The sequence below is a fragment of the Meles meles genome, chromosome 17 (genome assembly GCF_922984935.1).
Source record: "Meles meles chromosome 17, mMelMel3.1 paternal haplotype, whole genome shotgun sequence".
NCBI classification, from domain to species: domain Eukaryota; kingdom Metazoa; phylum Chordata; class Mammalia; order Carnivora; family Mustelidae; genus Meles; species Meles meles.
The window spans coordinates 33,536,445-33,552,660 of NC_060082.1; the positions used below are offsets into that span (position 1 = coordinate 33,536,445).

General features: G+C 42.5%; 1 non-coding gene across 1 annotated transcript; it reads left to right on the top strand.

Annotated features, from left to right (window-relative positions):
• The first annotated feature begins 7,028 nt into the window (after positions 1–7,028).
• On the top strand, positions 7,029–7,137 carry LOC123928528. Its single transcript, XR_006815742.1, has one exon. It is a non-coding gene; the product is annotated as a U6 spliceosomal RNA (small nuclear RNA).
• The last annotated feature ends 9,079 nt before the right edge of the window (positions 7,138–16,216 follow it).

Sequence of the window (16,216 nt, forward strand, 5' to 3'; positions counted from 1 at the left end):
AGAAGACAGGTTTTCTGAGTACATACCTGCTTTTCTGCCCAAGAATGTTCTGCGAACATCATCTACAATTACAAGATATGCTGTACCGTACACAACATTGCTTCTGATCAAGACATTGACTTCAAAAAAAGTGCAGCCATGGATTCATGCCCATGGAATTAAGTGTTATAGCCATATATCCCAACACCCAGAAGCAGCTGGCCTAGTAGGAAGATTTAATGGACTACTGAAGGTATGGTACCAGTTGAGAGATTACATCTTGAAAGGACAGTTCTTCCTCAAAAGATCTAGATTATATTTGGAATCATAGGCAAATATATATATATATATATATATATATATATATATATATATTCCATAGCCTGTCTACATGGGCCTGGGAATCAGGGGCTGAAGTGGACTAGCTCTTCTCATTACTAAAACTCATAGCCTGGCCACAGATGTTTTGCTACTGATCCCTGTGACTTTGAACTCTGCTCATTTGGAGTCATGATTCCCAAAAAACCAGTGCTTCCTCCAGAGCATACACCAATATTGCATTGATTTGGAAGATGAGACTACTACCTGACCATTTTGTATTCCTCATGCTACTCAATCAACAGGCAAAGAAGAGAGTTATTTTATTGGCTGGGGTGATTGATATTGATTAGCAACTCAGTGGGGTGGGGGACTATATTTGGAACTGGGTGTTCTCTGGGGTGAACTTTCATGCTGATAGTAGAAGCTAATAGAAGATGACAATTTTTCCACCCACCCCTGCCAAAGCATATCCAGTGATGATTCAGAGCCTTCAGGCAAGATGGGTTACCCCACCATATAAAACAGCAGCAACAACAACAACACAACAAAAAACAAAAAGCAAAAAAAACAAAAAAAACAAAAAAAAACCCAACCGTCTGAGGTGCTGGATAAAGACAAAGGGAATAGGAAATGGGTAGTGAAAGAAAGAGGTTATAAACATCAGTTATGGCCTCATGACCAGTTACTTGCTTATTATGTATATGTGTGTAAATACATAATTATGTATGCTAATTATTTTATTGTTCTCTCTCCTTCTTACCCTTATTATTTTTACAAGTTTTATTGGCAGTTAACTTATAATTTGTTTTTTTGGAAACATATGTCCAGATGAAATTGAATTTGAGAAATAACCAATGTCACTCCAAGATGGGTGCCTTGATCGTTGAGACTCTACAGATCTGAGTTTGGGAAGAAGACAATGGTGTCTTGGTTTCTGTGCAGAAAGTTGCATTTGGAGGAGAAAGTTAAGGTGTTGGTGGTGATAGCAAAGTTCATGATTTGTAGAGTAGTGTTATGGAAGCTGAGTAGCCAAAGGAGTGGACTGTATCAGTTACAGAGTCAGTGACCTTCGTGCCTTTCAGTTTCAAACTCATTAGTTTATTTTGAATGGGAAAATAACTTTCCTTTGTCTGGGGGAGTGGGCAGGCATCCAGTCCCAGAACTTCTGGGATTACTTCTTGGTGCTGGCAGCCCTGGCTACCCTGAGCACCAAGGATCCTAGAACCCGGACTCTGAAAGCCACAGTTTTGCTTTACCAGATGGCTCTCCCATTTGGGTCACTAGATGGAGACTGTGAGGCCGGAGGAGGAACAAGAGGTTTGCTCATGGCGGGATATTTCCTGAGGGTTTTTTGTCTGCTTGCAGTTCCTGTGAGTATTACCCCAGCAAAACTTCACCATGGCGTAAGCATTTTCGTGTTGTAGCAGCCGCTGAGTCCAGTCTGCAGTTTTTCTAACACCTGCATAATCAGTTTCATTATGTCTCCTTGGGGACACCCACAACAGCCAGCCAGTGCCTTTCCGCAAAGATCTGGGTCCCAGTCTCCTGAGTCCCCTCTTCTGAACTCAGGCCACTAACACTGGCTGAGCAATAGCTCTTACTCAGTGGTCTGAGTTTCAGTTCCTCATGGTCTGTCTACTAAGTTTCTAAGTTTTAATAACTTCAATCTTCATTTTGCTTCCTCAGATCTTAGCAGTGCAACTTCCACGATAGTTTCTAATTCTCTTTTAACCCTTTTGTTACTGCGATGGTTAGTTTTATGTGTCAGCTGGGCTAGTCTATAGCACCCAGTTATTTAACGTACACCAATCCAGGTGTTGCTGGCTGGATATGTTGTAGATGTGCCAAACATCCACCATCAGTTCCTTTTAGATTAAAGAGATTCTGTTCCATAATGTGGGTGGTCCTCATCCACTCAGGTGAAAGACAAAAACTGAGGAGCAAAAACTGAGGTTTCCTGGAGGAAGAAGAAAATCTGCTTCAAGACTGCAACATTAGCTCTTGCTGGAGAATTTCTAGCCTGCTGACCTGCTCTACAGAACTCAGATCTGCTAGCCCCCACAACTGCGTAAGTCAGTTCCTTGAAATAAATTTATTTATGAATATTAAGATGTTTGGGTTCTGTTTCTCTGCAGAGACCTGACTAATACAGGTATCTAGTTAGGATCTTTGTATGTATTAACATCTATTAAACCCTCTGTATTCAAATAACTGTTTGTGAGGGAACCCTAACTGATTCAGTGGCAGAAGCTTTTAATAAGGACTCCTACACTAGATGGGAGTTGGGTAGAGATTGCAGCCATATATAGAACATTGCTTAGGAAGAGAAAATAGATGCCAAAGCAGAGTGCGTAGGTTAGAAGACTAGCAAGAGACAATGATTAATACACAGGGCCCATGGAGTGTAACAGAGGGAATCCGAGCTTTGTAAGAAACCTGCTAATAGAGCTATAATTACAGTACACTTTGAACACATACAAATTTGAAGAACAAGTGCTTTCTACAAATAGCAGTGTAAATCCTCTAAAAGGACAGGATTACCCTGGTACAGAAGGAAAAGAGGAAACCACAGTAGATCAGAGCAGAAGCTACTTGTCTGAGACAAAGGTTTAGGAATCCAGTTCTTTAAGGAAGACATTCTGTTTATCTATCCCTTAAACTTAAAACAACTTAAAACTTAAAACAACAGGCATCCATTTTGCTCACAAATCTGCACTTTGGGCAGGACTCGCTGTAGATGGATCATTTCTGTGCCACACCAGCTGTAACTGTAACAGCTAGACTGGGGCAGGCAGATCAGCTTTTAAAATGTGTTACTCATATGGCTGGTGCCGACTGTCTGGGAGCTCAGCCAAGGTGATGGGCTTTGAGCCTTCTCTCCATGTGGGCCCCTCTCCAGGCAATTTGGGGTTACTTATGGCAGAGTGGATGGGATCAAAGAGCAAGCATCTTAAGAAAGAAAAAGAAACTGACAGGGTCTTCAAGTCTGAGCCCAGAAATGGGCAGTGTTGCTTCAGTTGTAAACAACTAGTCAAGTGATCACAGAACCCAGATTCAAGGACAGGAGATACAGATCTCATTTCTCAGTGGGAAGAATGTCAAAGAATCTGGGCAAGGGCACGTTTTAAAACTGCCACAGAGAAAATAGCAGAAGAAGCAATCAACATTTTTGGCTATTAAGAATGCTTACCTTTGGGGCACCTGGGTGGCTTAGTGTGTTGGGCTTCTGCCTTAGGCTCAGAGTCCTGGGATCCAGACCCACATCCGGCTCTCTGCTCAGCGGGGAGCCTACTTCCCCCTCTATCTCTGCCTGCTGCTCTGCCTACTTGTGATCTCTCTCTCTCTCTCTCTGTCAAATAAATAAATAAAATCTTAAAAAAAAAAAAAGAAGAATGCTTACCTGCTTCAGTTAACTGGTAAGTTGCATATAGTTCTCTTTCCACTGGGTAGTTCAGTCATACAAGTCCTTTTGAAATCCTGAGTTGAAGTATATGCCCTTTTTTTAAATTGTTACATACACGGCTTTCTTGGTTAGGTCAGTCCTACCTGATTATCAACATGATTTGGAAGATTAGACAGCAAAATGGGAATAGCACAATCCAATGGAACACACAGTCTTAGCAATAAAATGACACCAAGGCAAATCATAATCAAACGTTATCTTAGAAGCAGCCAGGTGGCTAAAAGACGCACTATGTGCAGGGGAACAAAGATAAAGATGATAACAGAAAACTCCTTGGAAAGAATGCAAGTGACAGGGGAGTATTATCTTTAAAATACCAAAAGGAAAAAAGAAAAAAACCAAACCATGTGTCAATCTAGAATTCTATACTCACTGAAAATATCTTTCAAAAATGAAGGTAAAAGAAAGCCTTTCTTAGACATAACAGAAGTTGAAAGAATTCTTTGGTAGAAGACCTGCATTTCAAGAACTCAAAGTCTTTTAGGCAGGAGAAAAATGATATCAGGTGGAAATCTGATTGTACACAAAGAAACAAAGAACACTGGAAATGGCATTACACAAATAAATGTATCAGATTATTTCTTTTAAGAATCTATTGAAACACTAAATGTTTAAAAAATAGCAATAATGTGGGGAACGTGGGTGGCTCAATCAATTAAGTGTTTGCCTTCCACTCAGGTCATATCCTGGGTCCTAGGATCAAGCCCTGTGTTAGGCTCCCTGCTCAGCAGGGAGTCTGCTTTTCCCTCTGCCTCTGCCCCTTCCTCTGCTCATGCTCACTGTCTAGCTCTCAAATAAATAAATGAGTAAAATCTTTTTAAAAATAGCAGTAATAGGGGCGCCTGGATGGCTCAGTGGGTTAAAGCCTCTGTCTTCGGCTCAGGTCACAATCTTGGGGTCCTGGGATCGAGCCCCACATTGGGCTTTCTGCTCAACAGGGAGCCTGCTTCCTCCTCTCTCTCTGCCTGCTTCTCTGCCTACTTGTGATCTCTCTCTCTCTGTCAAATAAATAAATAAAATCTTTTTAAAAAATTAAAAAATAAATAAAAAATTAAAAAATAGTAATACATTTTGGAGTTTGTAACATAGTGCAAGTAAAATGCGGCAATGATAGCATAAAGACTGGGAGGGCAGAAATGGAAATAGGCTATTATACAGTTCTATACTTTAAATGAAGTGGTATCTGATACCAGATACCAGGTTTGAAGGAAGACTGTAATGACTCAAAGATATATACTAAGCTCTAGGGCAACCACTAACACAACACAACACACAAAAAAGTTACATATAATAAGTCAACAAAGAAGATAAAATGGAATAATAATAATAAAGTCAATGAAATCAAAAGAATACAGAAAAAGGGGGGGGGAAGCATGAACAAACAGACGGTACAAATAAAAGAAATAGCTGGAGGATAGACTTACACCTAACCATCAATAGTCACATGTCACGTCAATAATCACATGAAATGTAAACCACCCCAATTAAAGAGCAAAACTCATCAGCTTGGATTAAAAAAAAAGAGAGAGAGAGACACTTTAAACACACATGCTGTCCACAGAGAACACACTTTCAACGCACAAATAAGTTAAATGTAAAAAACAATGCAGAAAATGCCTACGATACACCATGGTAACACTAGTCAAAAGCAAATTGACGATTACACACACACACACACACACACACACACACACACACAGTTTTCTAACCACAATGGAACTAAATTAGAATTCAGCAGGAAAATGATATCTGAAGATTCCCCAAATATTTGGAAACTAAATAATGTACTTCTTAAAAAAAACAAAACAAAAAACCTTGGATCAAAGAATAAATCAAAGGAGAAATTAAAAAGTATTTTGAACTGAATGAATATAGAAACATCACATGTCAGACTTCACAGAATGTTACTAAAGCAATACTTAGGGTGAAATTTATAGCACCAGATGCCTATGTTAGCAAAGAATTTCCTCAGTTTGCTAAGGGCACCTATGAAAAACCTATAGCGAACATCATACTTAATGAAAAAAGCCTGAATACTTTCTCCTTAATATCAGAAACAATACAAGGATATTAATTCTTATCACCTGTAATTATCATTTTATTTGAGAATCTAGCCATTGCAATAAGGCAAAAACTAAATAAATAAAATAAAAGACATCCAAATTGGAAAGGGAGATATAAAACTGTCTTATTTATAGTCTACATAGATAATTCTATAAAATCTACAAAAAGGTTCCTAGAGCTAGTAAGTGAGTCAAGCAGGACCGCAGAATACAAGATTAATATACAAAAAATTGTGTTTCTTAAGGTACAAAAATCAATTGTGTTTCTGTTTACCAGCAATGAACAATCAGAAATTGAAGTTGAAAACTATGATTTACAATAGCATAAAAGATGTGAAATATAGGTCTTACTTTGATAAAGAATATGAAAAACTGTGCAGTAAAAATTAGGAAACATTGCTGAGAGAGATTAAAGAAGATCCAAGTAAACGGAGAGACGTACCTTGTTCGCGAATCAGAAGACTCAGTGTTGTCAATGTAGCAATTCTCCCCCAATTGATCTATAGATTCAATGAATATTAATAAAAATTCCAACAGACACTTTTTGTAAAAATTGGCAAGCTTATTCTAATATTTGTATAGAAACTCAAAGGACTGAGATTAGCCAAAACAGCTTTGAAAAAGAAGAATAAATTTGGAGGGTTCCTGTGTCCTGATTTCAAGACATATCACAAAGCAATAGTAATCAAGACAGTAAGGAATGATAAATAGATCAGGGAACAGAATACGATGTCTAGAAATAGACCTGCACATGCATGGATAACTAATTTTTGACAAAGACATAAAGACATTTAGTGAAGAAAGGATAGTCTTTTCAGCAAATGGTGCTGTAACAATTGGATATCATTTTAAAAAATGAATTTTCATACTTACCACACATCACACACAAAAATGGATCATAGATTTAAGTATATGACTTAAAGTTATGAAACTTTTAGAAGAAAAGACGAAGTCTTGGTGGGATTTTCGATTAAGCAAAGACTCCATAGCTATGATGACAAGAGTACCATCCATAAAAGAACAAGTTGATAAACAGGACTTTGCCAAAATTAAAAACGCCTGCTTTTCAGAAGCCACTGTTAATAAGAGGATGTAAAGCCTAGCCACAGAATGGAAGAAGATATTAGCAAAGCACATATCTAATAAAAGACTTATGTCCAGAAAATATAAACTTTATATTAAACTTTATATTAAGGAACAATTTGCACTCACTTCAGCAGCATCTACACTAAAATTGGAATGATGCAGAGAAGATTAGCATGGCCCTTGTGCAAAGATGACAGGCAAATCCATGAAGCATCCCATATTGTCTTATGCCATGACCTTACAGGAGGACAATAAAGGATTTTGTAGTAAGAAAGAAAAAAAGAACAGAAACAATTCAATTTAAAAACAGCATAAGATTTGAACAGCAACTTCACCAAAATGTAAACTAGTGTCTACCACACGAACAGCCATTTCACTCTATGGCATTTACTCAAGAGAAAAGAAAGTATACATCCATACAAAAACTTTACACGACTGTTCATAGCAGCTTTATTTGCAATAGTTTGAAACCAGAAAACAGTCCAAAGTCCATTAGAAGGTAAGCGAATAAAGAAATTGTGGTATATCCATACAATGGATACTGCTCAACAGTAACAAGAAATGAACTTCTCTTTTTCTTTTTTTTTTTTTTTTAAAGATTTTGTTTATTTATTTGAGATAGAGTGAGAGTGAGAGAGAGAGCACAAGCAGCGGAAGCAGCAGGCAGAGGGAGAAGCAGGCTCTCCACTGAGCTGGGACCCTGACGCGGGGCTCGATCCCGGGACTCCAGGATCACGATCTGAGCTAAAGGCAGATCAGCTTATCTGACTGAGCTACTCAGGTGCCCCAAGAAATGAACTTTTCATACATGTAACACAATGAGTGAATCTCATGGATGAATTATATTGAGTTAAAGAAGCCAGACCCCAAAAGACTATGTATTATATGATGCTATTTATATAATATACTAGGAAACCCGAACTGATTCATACTGTCAGAAAGTAGGTTAGTGGTTATCTGGGCAGTGGTTACTCCACGCGGCCTCAGCCGGGGTGGCTCGAAGGACAGCTGGGGACCGGCACGGCGAGGCTCCTCTGACACAGCTCATGAAGTGTAAACTCTGAAGATCTCGTGATCTTGCCTCATGCCTTCCTGCCCCCACCCCCACCACTCCCTCACTTCCAAAGTGCTCACATCCACCAACATGTGCTTCCCAGACTTTCCATTTCCAGGCACCTCTGTGCCTCTCTCTAGCATGGATTCCCTTCCCTGCCCCTGACTAACTCCTATGCATCCTTGAAGACTCAGTCAAGGGGTCACGGCCACCTGGAAGCCTCCTCTGATAATCCCTACCCCCACACACTTCAGTTCGCATTAAGTAACTCTCCACGATATTCCCACAGCACGGGTTTCCCTTTCTGAAAGCGCTTATCCCTCTCTAATGGACGATTCTTTTCATTTCTGTCTTTCCCACTAGATCCTTCATGCTTGAAGAGAAGAAACTTGTGTCCTCAGTGGGACATAGTAGATGCTCAGTGTGTGGAATCCATGAATGATGTGATGATAAAACAGATTTTTGCAAATGAAAATGCTCTCCAAATCACCAGATGAGCAGCAGGACCCAAATGAGGTCGAGTCTATCAAGCACTCTTGAGCTGGGCCTCACACAGTAAGCACCGTGTAAGCGTTTGCTGCCACGGCTCTGACGACTTCTGCAGCTTTCGGAGGAAGAGCTGACCTTGTTGAAAGTCCTTTCTGCACCCTCATTAGGCTTTTCCCTAGAAGGAGCCCTCAAGTGACTTCCCACACGCTCCTCCTCCTCCTCAGGCTCTGGGAGTTCCCTGAGGTTAGAATTCCCGAAAGAGGAATCCTCTGGAAGAGGAAGTGTGTGAGGCTAACAGTCTGGGTGTGTCTCCTGCTGGCTTCACTGCGGCAGGTGGATGCAAGCTTGCCACCTGCCAGGTGTTCCCCAGCCTCCCCGGCCCTGGCAGAGCTAAGGAGAGGCAGACGTGAGGAGTGACAGACTGCTCTGGGATCTGCTCCCTGGGATCAGCATTCACCTTTCCTTTGCCCTTTGAACCCGGGGCTGTTGGGGCAGGAGGGAAAGCAGACCCTCTGGAATGCAAGCCAATTACACACGGGGAGAAGGCTTGGTCGGCCCCTTAATTTGGTAGAGGTGCCTGGTTCGTCACGTTTCCTCAGGCCTTGCTCCTGCCCTGTCTTTCCGGGGTGGCCAGGAGCTGAAAAGTCCCAGATTCCTCCTCAATCACGTCCCTGCCCCACCCTCCCAAGAATCTGGGGAAACCTGAGCATGGCAGTTTGGGCCTGAACTGTGATTAATATTTGGTGCCGGGAAAACCGGAGTTCTGGGCTAAACTTGAACATTTCAGGGGTGAGGAGAGGGGCGGAATTTCCGAGATGCTCCTGAGAGAATGAGGCAGAGCAGGGTCTTGGGTAAGAAGCTTGAGAGCCCGAGGGAGTCTGAGAAGGGTTGATGGTGAAACACGCAGGATAGAAGGGCTGAAAAGTAAGGCACATGGGAATGGCAAATGTAGGGTCTTGAAGAACCACGATAGGGGCAAAACATAGGGTGGGAATCCTGAAAGGGGGGACACTGGAATCTGGTGGATGATCTGGAGGAAAGAGTGGAATTTGGTACTTCTGTCTTGTGTTTCCAGGTAAACCTCACTTCCTCAGGAGCTCTTCTCTGACCACACAGCATCTCCCGGGGCAGCACTGTCCTAATCCTTACCCCATTCCAGAGTCAGACTCTCTGGGTCCAGACCCCAGCTTCTCCCTCACTAACGCAATAGACTCTTGTCCAAATATTTAAACTTTTTTTTTGTTTTTAATCTAAGTTGTCTCAATCTGTATGATGTGGTTGAGGATAGGACCTCCTCGCAGGGTTATAAAGAACAAATAAAATGATAATTAAAAGTGTTTAGCACATGGGGGCCTGGGTGGCTCAGTAGGTTAAAAGTTGGACTCTTGGTTTCAGCTTAAGTCATGTTCTCAGAGTCATGGGACTGAGCTCTGCATGGGGCTCCTCGCTCAGCAGGGACTCTGCGTACATGCATGCACGTGTGCGGGCATGCGCACTCTCTCTCTCTCAAATAAATAAATATTTTTTTAAAAAGTGCTTAGCATGGAGGTCAGCTTTTGGGTGGTAAGGACGATGTGGTGGCTGTGACTGGCTAATGACCTGTCTCTACCACGGAGAGGTCTGTGGGGGGCCGGGGCTGTTCCTGTTGTCTGCCACCATCCTCAGAACAGAACTCAGTGCCTGGTACGTCACAACGCAACAGTGTTTATTGAATGAATGTATAAGTGGCTATGGTGGCTCAAGTTAGGTCTCCTGTGGGGGTTGGGGCATAGGGATATGGGTCACTGTGTTCACCCTCTAAACATTTTCTCTTGGTGATCCAAGTTAAAAAACAAAAAAAAAGGCAACAAGGTTTTTCCTGGAGAGAATGCCCACTTTTCTCTCCTTCCTGTGAGTGATCACTTTTCTTTCCTTCCTCTTTTCTGTAGTCTCCACAAATTTTCCCTAGTAAAACAAGGATTAATTTTCTTATTTATTTATTGAGAGGAGGAACGCTAGCATGGGAGTGGGGATGTGAGTGGGTGGCAGAGGGGGAGGAGAGAGAGAATCTCTAGCAAACTCCCCGCTGAGCACAGAGCCCGACTGGGGGCTGGATCTCAGAAGATCCCAATCTGAGCCAAAATCAAGAGTCCAATGTTCAACCAGCTGAGGCGTCCACAAGGATTCCTTTCCTAATGGTTTACAAGGAGAACGTGCTGGTACAGCTTTGTTATCAGTAGAGCAGAATTCCTTTCCCCTCCCCTTTTCCTCAACCCTCACCACCACACTGGTGGATTGTTTGTTTTTAAAAACTCATTGTAATAAAATCCTAGAAGTTGGGGGGAAAAAAAGAGAGAGAGAGAGAGATGGGAGAGAGAGAGAAACCTAATACTATGCAAGGTCTGGAAGGGAGGAGCCATGACTGAAGCAGAAGGGTGAGTAGTAATGTAGAGAATGGCTTCTGTTTCTGCTTTCCTGCCTATCACCTTCTCACTCTTCAGTGCCCCTTGGAGGTCTTACTGGCTGCTTCCTGCCAAGGGAATTCTCAAAGCACAAATCCATGGGGATGAGTTTCCTGCTTTTCTTAAGAAGGAACTGACTGGAATGTCTAAAATTAACAAGTCACGGAATGACAGATGTGGCGAGGATGCAGAGAGAGGGGATCCCTCCTACAATGTTGGTGGAAATTCAAGCTGGTGCAACCACTCTGGAAAACAGCGTGGAGGTTCCTCAAAAAGTTGAAAATAGAGCTACCCTATGACCCAGCAATTGCACTACTGGGTCTACCCTAAAGATACAAATATAGTGATCCGAAGGGACCCATGCACCCAATTGTTTATAGCAGCAATGTCCACAATAGCCAAACTATGGAAAGAACCTAGATGTCCATCAACAGATGAATGGATAAAGAAGATGTGGTATATATATATACAATGTAATACTATGCAGCCATCAAAAGAAATGAAATCTTGCCATTTGTGAAAATGTGGATGGAACTAGAGGATATTATGCTTAGTGAAATAAGTCAATCAGAGAAAGACAATTATCATATGATCTCCCTGATATGAGGAGGTTGAGAGGCAACATGAGGGCTTTGAGGGGTAAGAAAGGAATAAATGAAACAAGATGGGATTGGGAGGGAGACAAACCATAAGAGACACTTAATCTCACAAAACAAACTGAGGGTTGCCGGCGGGAGGTGGGTAGGGAGAGGGTGGTTGGGTTGTGGACATTGGGGAAGGTTGAGTGTTGTGAAGTGTAAACCTGGCGATTTACAGACCTGTACCCTGGGGCTGATAATACATTATATGTTAATTAAAAAAAATAATAAAAAGAAGGATCTGACTGAAGCGCATTTGAGCTCGGTCAAAGGATCTCCACGTGTTCCGAGGGAAAGAACATTTTCATCCCTAAATCTTGTGGTGCCCAGCAATGATCATGAGTGAGGGGAGTGTGGTGAGGGGAGAAATGTCTCCTGGTGCCCACCAGTGGAACTGCCACTCTTGGTGAGAGTAGAGTGTTAAGTCCCCAGAGGCCTGTCCCCCAGGCTAGGGGAAGCACTAGCAGCTGCCCGTGGGAGAGGGAAGGAGAATGGACTGGAGGGAAGGCACCTGGACCAGACACTGAAATGCTCAGGTTGGAAGTCTAGTCCCACGTTGGTGTGTGATGCTCCAATCACTAAGCCTCAGTTTCCTGTCTGAAAAAAAGATGTTAGGAACATCTTCCCTGCTTGTGAGGAACTTTGAATATAAAGCAAAACCATCTGTGAAAATGCTTTGGAGAGTATGAGATGATGACAGAGCATACCAGTGACTGGGAAGAGTGTTGGTGGAGAAGTAGAAGGCACAGACTCCTCTCAGTGAGTTGCATTCCTGTTGCTTGTTTTCAAATCAAAAACCATTTCCTGGGATGCCTGGGTGGCTCAGTAGGTTGGGCATCCAACTCTTGATGTCAGTTCAGGTCTTGATTCCAGGGTCATGGGTTCAAGCCCTGTGTTGGGCTCCATGCTGGCTGTGGAGTCTACTAAAAAACAAAATAATTATTAAGTTCCACACTTTACCTAGGAGTGGACATATATGTTATGCTGTTTTGCCCTTACTTACCCCAGGTTCTAGATGAGAACACTGAGGCTAATAGAAGTTAGCCTTATGGGACTTGCCCAAGGTTGCACAGCTACTAAGCACTAGATCTCAAATCTGGCCCTTCTTTCTCAGTCAAACTGGTAGTGACCAGGTTGTCTTGGTTCACCTCAGACATTCCCATCTTCAGGATTGAAAGTTCTGTGTCCCAGGAAACCTCTCAATCCTGGGCATCCTGGGATGGTTGGTCACCCTAAGTCCAGGCTTATTCCATAACTCAACATCATTTGGCTTTGCCAATGTCAGGGGGGCCTATAGACCTATGGGGGTTAGAAATTATTCTCCTGATTTTTCCTAAGGAAGAGATAGTACAAGCCTCCCACTCTGGAAAGACCCTTCTATAGGCAGGACTAACTTGAAAAAACTCGATTGAAAAGCCCAGTGGTGGTTCCCTTTCAGCATCAGATTTGTCTCTTTCTGTGACTTTCATCACAGAGCATGTTGTGAGCTACTCTTAGGTAAATAGGTAGAGAGAAAAGGCAATTCTTTCTTTCCAGACAAATGCCATCACTCTGCTCCTTATTGTCCCTTACACATGGATGCAGCAATGATTTGCAACATAGGAGGACAGGGCAGGAATTATCAACCCCACTTTTCCTGATGAGGAAACTGGGGCACAGAGGTTCACTCCTTTATACATCCAGCAAATGTCAAAATTAGACCCAAATCCAAGTCTTTTGAGGTTTTAAATTTAGAGCTCATGGACTCCTGATTGTTTATGGATGGACATCAGTGAGAAAGTTTGTATGTTCTGCACATTTTGAGGCATCATTCCATATATTTCACAAACTTCTCAAAGGAACAAGGCAGACATCTTGGATCTGTAGACTGGGCATCATTAAACCATGATGATTTTTTGTGCTTAAACCATGATCCTGCTATAAGAAAAGCTTTAGGGATGATGAGTTAATCCGGCACTTAAATGTGTTGAAGTGTTACTGTGCTTCAAGTGCATTAGACAAAAATGATAATTTTTACTTTGACATAACTGCCTAAATTCAATTTTTTTCTCTTCCTGTTTGATAATTCTTTAGTATCTAGAAAATGTCACATTCAAAATTTTTCCTTCTGATACCACATTTTGTTTAATCGCTAACATGGGTGCATATACTGAAAGAAAAAGACCCATGTAATTCCATACTTCAGCAGCCAGGATTTGCTTGCCTCCACTTCTTCTTGGGGGCTGATTGTTGTGGATGCTGGGAGAGAAGCCTGCAAACCCTTTGCACCTGACTGATTTTTCTATGGTAGTGTTTCACCTAGGGCACACAGAAGTGTTTCTATGGTACAAAACCGGGGACCCTTCCCTACTGGGCAACCAGCTTAGCGGGCAAACTCTTCATGATGAATTCACCAGAACTCTGTGGCTGTAGGGAAATGCCAAAAAAACTCCACAATTTTCTATGCTTTTGGAAGTTTCCATTATCTGCTATTTATTCCTTCATTCACTCAACATTTATGGAGTATCTACTATGTGCTACATTCTGGAGGCAAAATAATGAAAAAGACAGAAAAGATGCCTGCCATTATAGAATTTGTATCCTAGCAAGAACTTGACCTTACTTGCATTCTCCAGCTAAAAGGTTGATTTAGGAAAGGAGCCATCTACTTGCTAGCCGGAACACACACTCTGACGGAGGAGACAGAGTCTCTGTCGTCAAGTCTGACGGGAGGGAGATTTCAGAGTGGCTCCACTAACTCAAAGTGAAAATGAACAGAGCACAGAGTAAGTTCCCAAGGGCTGAGAGGAGACCAAGTGGAAAAGAATGGAGAGGAGCAAGAGGATTCTGGGAGAAAAACACAACATATTTTAAGTTTGAGCCATAAGCTGGAAATCCTAGCTCACATTATTTTTTAATGATTTATTTATTTCTTTGAGAGAGAGAGAGAGATAGAGAACATGTGGGGGACAGGGGTGAGGGAGGAGCAGAAGACAAGAAACCCAAGCCGACTCCATGCTGAGCGAGGAGCCCAATGCAGAGCTCAGTCTCACACTCCTGAGATCATGACCTGAGCTGAAATCGAGAGTCCTACGCTCAACAGACTGAGCCACCCAGGTGCCCCTCCTAGCTCACTTCTGAAAGATGCCAACAGCTGGCTTCCACTACACATGCCAGATAGAGTGAATCTGTACATGAAATATGGTGGAGGTTTAATCTAACGTGTAAAGACTATCCCCTAGGAAAGAAAGTCTAAGCAAAACCTCTGGCTTTCTGGATAGACAGGATCCTAAGAGTTGGGGTAATTCAGTGCTGGGGTGCTGCTGGTTGGGGTTTCCTCCAGGAGACGATGTGGACACAAGGTGTAGTCTTCCCGCCTGTCTGCTCTCCCACCTCAAGTATTGCAGATCTGTGAGCACTTACTCTGCTGCCCGCTAGCTAAAACTATATAGTAAGTCGACAGCGTCCAGTGCAACCTTCTCCTCCCCCCTAGGTCTCTTGAGATGAAGTGGTTTCCAGGAACTTCTTGGCTCCCAGTGCCCGTGGGAACAGCTCTTTTTAACTGACACGGTTCATTTTACCAATAAGGGAAAAACCACATCCGATTTCTACAGAATGAGTTTTTGCTGACATGCCTGGATTTGTTGGTTGGGAAGGGTGCTCTCAAGCTATATTCTCTATACCATTTACTGCTCTGCTTTTTCTTTGCATGGAGGGAAGAGATGTCTTTTCTTTTTAATTTTAAGAAGGTTTCTATATTTGTAGGAAGAAGCCAGAAGAAATGACAATGGTCAAGTGAATGAAAAGGACACTGGATTGAGAGTTCTGGGACACGGGTCCCCAGTCCACCACTATTCAGTTGGGTGGCTTTGAACAAGACACTTCTCCCTCTCACAGTCTCCGCTCCTTCCTCATTTGTAAATGAGAAGCCTGAACCAGATGCTTCTTCATGTCTGGTAGAATGAAGTGGTTAAGAAGGGGAATGCTGGAGCCAGGATGCCTAGATTGCCCCGCCACCTGCTCCCCGGTGTACCGGGGTGAAGCTTTTGACAGGTGTCAGCTTCCACAGCTAAAACAATAGACACAAACATAGCATCTACCTCCTGGAGCAGGTAGGATGATCAAAAGAGATAATGTATATAAGTGCTTAATACTGTTCCTGGGCTAATAAACATGCTTAACAGTTCTTAGCTAGTCCTGTTAATCTAGCCCCTTCGGTCTGTGAATTCTGAGTTCGTGGCCATGAGAAACGTAAGCTAATGGAATGAAAAGCACATGGAACATTTGGATTCAATCCTTTTCTTCTGGTTCTTCTTGGAGCAAGTAGAGACACAAGGGCCCAAGAGCAGGACTTCACCTTCTCCCCATGGCTCATGCCTCCTTGGGTGGACTTTCATGACATGCTGCCTGGAAAGAAGTGCAACTGTTATACGTTTATGCTGGCAGGACGGGGGAGGGAAGTGAGCATGTTGGCATGGGATGTTATACAAGAGCTAAATGTTCATCTTCCATTGTAGTAAGTCAATAGATCACTTCTAAAACGAAGAGTATGAGATAGCAACAAATGCGTGTTTTCAGAATGATGGAGCTGGGTAGCAGAAGAGGAACCTGAATGGGCATAGGAATAGGGAGTAGGGAGGGCTGCAGTTTTCCTCATAATACGCCTTCCAAAATCGTGCACATGGTCATCCTTGATTAAAAAG